This window comes from Anabrus simplex, chromosome 4, assembly GCF_040414725.1.
Source record: "Anabrus simplex isolate iqAnaSimp1 chromosome 4, ASM4041472v1, whole genome shotgun sequence".
Taxonomy (NCBI): Eukaryota; Metazoa; Arthropoda; class Insecta; order Orthoptera; family Tettigoniidae; genus Anabrus; species Anabrus simplex.
The window spans coordinates 55,276,768-55,283,131 of NC_090268.1; positions in this window are offsets into that span (position 1 = coordinate 55,276,768).

Consider the following 6,364-nt stretch of genomic DNA (forward strand, 5'->3'; position numbering starts at 1 on the left):
TAACCATGGTGAATCATAGCCTCTTGAACTCACTGAAGGTGGTCGTGACAGTAATCGTGAATAATGTTGTTCTGATTTTTATAATAGTTTTAATCGGTGGAGGGGCACGTGACCATGTGACCTAAAGGCAGAACCGCGCCTGCTTGGTACGTCTCTCATCCAATTATAGATATGTTGCTTTATTCATTGTGTAGAACATTAAACTACTGGAAACACCTAAGTTGGAATTCTTAGCATAATAATGGCATATTGAAAAAGGTAGCAAGCAACATTATACCAAATTAGTGAAGAGACAAATTATAGCGTGGTCGCAAAAAGTGACTGTAAGAGACAGGATGTGATGGAATGATTAGCAATTCAAAACTGCAAGACTTAATGAGCATGTGTGATATGTCTCTTGTCAGCCTTTTATGCATGACTGACTCTCAAATGAAAACTTCATTTCTACAATGTAATTCAGATTTTCCGCTCCATTACGCATTCATTAATCGCCACATAAATTACCGCGAGTAAGCAACGCCCCTAACAAATTCATGGTTGTGCAGGCGTGTGTAAACAGACTCCCTTTATAGCTCACCGACGGCACCACATTCGTGAAGGGGAATTTTTAAAGTGGCACTAATTAGGGCTTGAAACTTTCGTGCGACTCGGGCATCTCAATGATAATTTATACCAACCAAGATCCTGCCGCTACAGCATACTGTAGTTCAACGTTCTCTCTCACAGCCAAAGTAAGAGTGAAGAGTTTAGAAGATCGGACGAGTCATACAATATTTAGAGAGAGAGTGGAAGGCATTTATTTCTGCTTCCCCCACTTGGAGGCTGCCAAAAAGACAGCTTACATAAAAAAGTGGATTGACAACTACACAGGTCGTGTAAAATATACAAATATACATTTCCGTTTATTTAGGATCAACCTCCTGTATTTACAAGCTGCCACTAAAAATAAGGTAAAACTTATCAAATTGTATCCATACAGTTCTATTAATGAAAGAAAACTCTAAATTATGAAAGAGATATGGTAAACAGTATAATTAATGCGCCATTTCAGTGCTGTAGAGTGGTGTCTCAAGATCTTGATGGAGCCTCGGAGGACGAGAGTCACAATTTCGGGGATGAGCTTCATTGGAAGTTGGAAGCGCTTCAACGTGGCGACAAAGTGATGAGTAGGGCCCGGATGTTTATAACATGTGATATTTTTTCTTTATATTCTTTGCATGGAAAATACAATTTAAGCATGATTTTATCTACGGTGACAAAAATTGTGCAATTTTCAAGGGTCATATAAAGTCATATTTTGGCTCTTTTAATTTTTTTTGTCATTTTCCGGTAATTTTTCATATTACGGTCATATTTCCCCGTGAATATTCGTATTTTTGTCATATTTTTATCTTTTTTGCATACTTGCTTGCAGTAGTCTCAAAGGTGGATTTTTTACCTCTCCTAATATTATTGTCTGTAATTTATTACAATTATCTTCCTTATAAATATATATATTTTTGTGAATTAGGAGTGTAAGATATATATAAAGAGATAGATCCATAGAAAGCGACAGAAAGGTGAGCCTCAATTGAACTCTAATCATTTGACGTATTTCAAATATGATCTAATAACATCCTGCGATGTTGAGCGGTATTTTCGGTGTTACAAGTCAATGTTGCGTGAAAATAGAACATCGTTCCCATTTGAAAACTTTAAAATGTATGCAATTTGCTATTGTAATTCTTTCTGATCGCTCATCAAAATGTGACATTCATTTCATTCTGTGCAGAGTCTAGAGTTACCTCTGGATTGAGTAAATAAATAATTTCCAAATACCATATAATAATAAAATTATATTATTATTATTATTATTATTATTATTATTATTATTATTATTATTATTATTATTACGGGGTTACCCGTGGAACGCAGAGGTGAAAGAAGGTGCCGGGGTGAACGGGTCTAACTACAAAGTCAAGAACGGAATTTAAAATTTTAACAAAGGTTATATTTTTTTTATTTTTTAGAATTTCAAAAAATCAACGAATAACAATATAACAGGTCCCATAGGCAAGTTAGAAATGGGTCAAGTAAAATACAAGGTAGTGAATTCTACAAGTCCTGGACTTCAAGCCTCTCGCTTACATTTCCTGAACTACACGCTCAAATTTACAAAGATCATTACTTAAGGGCAGAAATCCCCTAACACTTGGAGCCCTTGTTCCAGCAATTACAATATCAGGCCTCCCAGAGGCACCATTACAACACTTGAAAAGAGCTGACACGCTCTCAGTTTATCAAGCCTATTCAAGGCAATATCAGACTTTACAATTACTTGCCATCAAGGCACAACTTACACAAATGAAACGGGGGTATCTCGTACCCAACCTACTGGGCCTTAGCAGAAAAAGAACAGGTTAAGTAAATGGCCCGAAACACCAAGTTGAATGGAGGCGTGTAATTGCACTCCTAAACATGTATTCTTAAAACCTAAAAGGCACTAGGCCGATGAAACAGGGGCTATTCCCAAACTATGGAGGTGACTCGTATAAGAATAATTTAAGACATTACAGAAAGGAAGAAAAGCCGTTACAAAACGTAGTCACCTCTAACCAGTATGAAGGGGAGCTCGAGAGGGTGCATCACTCTCTATCACCGAATTACTGTTACAGATTTTATGAAGTTTTTACATAAGCCGGCAGAAAATTACATTTTTAGAAAAGTAGGTTACATGGTAAAAATTTCGGACCTTTCCCGCGGGTTAAACTGCTGAGCTAGCAAGAAATAAAGATGTTAAACCGCCATTACCTTGCTGAAGAACTGCTGCCTGATGAAAGAGGCACCACCCGCCTCCTGCTTCACACACACACACACTTAGTTAAACGTTGATCAAGTGGCCAAGAGACGTGAAAATCCGCAGTTTATAAACCCTCGGGGAAAGTTCGAGACCTTTCATGAATAATCAAGCCACACCCTCTCACTTTTATTGGCTAGCTTAAAGTTACACATCAAATCGAAGAAGAAGCCTGTGATAGGCCGAAAATTAATTACAGAAATTAGGGATTGGCTGAATTCAAAACTGGCGGAAAGAAAAGATCAATATTGCCAACCCAAAAATGAATGAACGTAATTTAGTAAAGAGCAAAGTTATGAATACAAAATGTCTTCAAATAAAGTTCCTTCACTTCGCACCAGGTTGCATAATCATAGTTTTTGTAGTGACATCTCTTGCAGAAAGTCCAAACTTCCTGATAAATAGTAAACAAAACGCGTAGAATTTTATACAGTACTGGAAACTTCACAATCACAAAATTAAGGAGGTGACATCTTCTGAGGAAAAGTTTAAGTAGATTTAGTTCCAAGTTCTGTGTTTCTCCTGTAGAGGAGTTCTAATTGGCGCAAGATTTAAATGTGCGGCGTAGAGGTGTACCGCCCAGTACAATTATTATTATTATTATTATTATTATTATTATTATTATTATTATTATTATTATTATTATTATTATTATTATTGAAAGTGTTAGATTTTAAACGTTATTTTCAACGTAATGTTAATTTAAACAGCGGCAAGATTTTGAAGATTTCGAAAATGTTACCAAAGGATTTTGAAGTCATATTTATTGCCATATTTGAATACATTTTAGGCCATAAATGCTTACATATTTCTAACATTTTTAGGTCATAAACATCCGGGCCCTAGTGATGAGATACGATACCACGAGCTCCACCCATTATCCCTATTATTTCAATTTCTTGAAGGTGGTATTTATATTTGTAGTAAGGGATAGTGGGTTTGTATTTTTAATCTTTTCTAGATTGACTCTCCTCTGGCTGAACGTTATGATGCTCGAACCTGACAATCGGATCTAAAATGAATCCCTGAGAACTGTTGTCTTTAAAGACTATGATATCAATTCTCTGCGAACTGCCGTTTATGTCCAGTTCGTGTACCTCCTCAAGTATATTGAATCACTTCTTTTTCAGTTTTTCGACAATGAAGGATCTGATCTGGAGGTGCCGGGTGTTTCTTAGGAGCTCCCCGCGTCTACAGAATCCCAGGGCATGGCCAAAGGTTTCTTTCTCTCCGTGGCAATGCCGACAGAGGTTGTTGTCCAGGGATCTGCCTGGCACCGAGAGAACTGCACAAACATTAGCAGTCATCTTCACAGCCTCTTCATTCATTACAAGACATCCCGGTATAATCTCGCACCCAAGAGTTTGATGATGTGTATTCTTTGTAAAATTGTACTCCGAGTAAGTTTTGCTTTAGTGTACACCAGGGGGAGAATTCGAGTTCTCGTAGCTCTTGACGGATCTTCTTGGTATTGTACAGGCCGTTCTTGGCGGTTATATTTTCTTATTTTCTTACTATAACTTACCTTAATTACTTACCTTACTTACCCATTTTCTTACTTTCTTAATTCGTTTACCCTCCAGGGTTGGTTTTCCCTCGGACTCAGAGAGGGATCCCACCTCTACCGGCTCAAGGGCAGTATCCTTGAGCCTGAGACTTTGGGTCGGGAGAGGAGGGCCAGTACCTCGCCCAGGTGGCCTCACCCGCTATGCTGAACAGGGGGCTTGTGGGGAGGATGAGAAGATTGGAAGAGATGGACAAGGAAGAGGGAAGGAAGTGGCTGTGGACTTAAGTTATGTACCATCTCGGCATTTTCCTGGAGGAGAAGTGGGAAACCCACGTACCACTTTTCAAATTTCGTGGCAGAGCCGGTAATCGAACCCGGGACTCCGGAGGTGACAGTCAACCACTACACCACAGGGACGGACTAGTATACTCAATAAAACCCCTATCAATCAATAATTTTGAAACCCATGAGGAACTCCTTAGGCTATAGGACAAAGGTACAGCTATAGACATAAATGATTCTTTACTAATCAACGTGCAGTGTGTCAACGGGATTATTCTTTACTATCAAGTTCATATTACAGGTTGGACCGTGTTGGTGTTTTATGTACAGGTTGCTGATGTTTCGAATAGATTACCGTGCCTATTCTTTGTCAAGGTAACTGATGGAGGTCTACTTCTACTCTGTCCAAAACCGAGCTCGATAGCTGCAGTCGCTTAAGTGCGGCGAGTATCCAGTATTCGGGAGATAGTAGGTTCGAACTCCACTGTCGGCAGCCCTGAAAATGGTTTTCCGTGGTTTCCCATTTTCACACCACGCAAATGCTGGGCCGGTACCTTAATTAAGGCCACGGCTGCTCCCTTCCCACTCCTAGCCCTTTCCTGTCCCATCGTCGCCATAAGACCTATCTGTGTCGGTGCGACGTAAAGCAACTAGCAATCTGTTCAAAGCAGTCTTCCCAGGCAGCTAAATCAACTACGAATGTGTTTCTTTTTTTCGAAAGTGGCCACTGTACCACGCCTTATATACAGTTGAGACTGGTTTATACGTAACTCAGTTCTGCGTAATTCTCTTTTATACGTAAATTTCTGTAGGTTCAGGGAATATATGACCTAAAAACATGGTAATTAAACCTCATTTGTACGTAACCCATTTATACGTAATTCGGTGTTATAACTTACGTATTCATTTTCGTTAAATGATATTTATTTGTACGTAACAAAGTTAAAATATAGCCGGCCATGTATGCATTTCCCCTGTTCAAAACATAGGCGAGTTCGAAATTTCGGTTTTGTTGGCGGTGGGATTTCGGCTGCAGATGTAGGAGGGGTGCAGTGCGGTACTGCAATAAAGGTCATGAGAAGTGACTACACGGCTTTTAACTAAAAGAAAAAGATTACCAGCCAGACACCTGGTTGTCAAATACAGTTGGTTTGCACGTAACAGAATTCAAATAATGCCGCTGACATATGAATTTTGTTACCGAAATATAAGTGAAATAGAAATGCGGCCATTAAAGTCGGCAGATATCGGAAAGGTGCGGTCTGGTGGTACACCGAAAGTCGTGGGAAGTCACCGCACGGCATAAAGCTAGAATAGAAACATTAAAGCACATGTGTTTAACACATAGAACACGCTTCATTTGTTTATTTATTTATTTATTTATTTATTTATTTATTTATTTATTTATTTATTTATTTATTTATTTATTTATTTATTTATTTATTTATTTATTTATTTATTTCGAGATTTAAAATAATGAAAATCCACAGTCTGTTTCTTGTCATTCGACCATGTCAGGAATGGAATGAATGTAGCCCCCATCTAGCGGGGGGACATGAATTGTACCGGCTGCCGAAGCCTGTCACACTCCTCTGGAGCAATGATTATTGACTGACAGATGAAATGAAATTATATTGGAGAGTGTTGCTGGAATGGAAGATGACGGGAGTATCCGGAGAAAAACCTGTCCCAGCCTCCGCTTTGTCCAGCACAAATCTCACATGGAGTAACCGGAATTT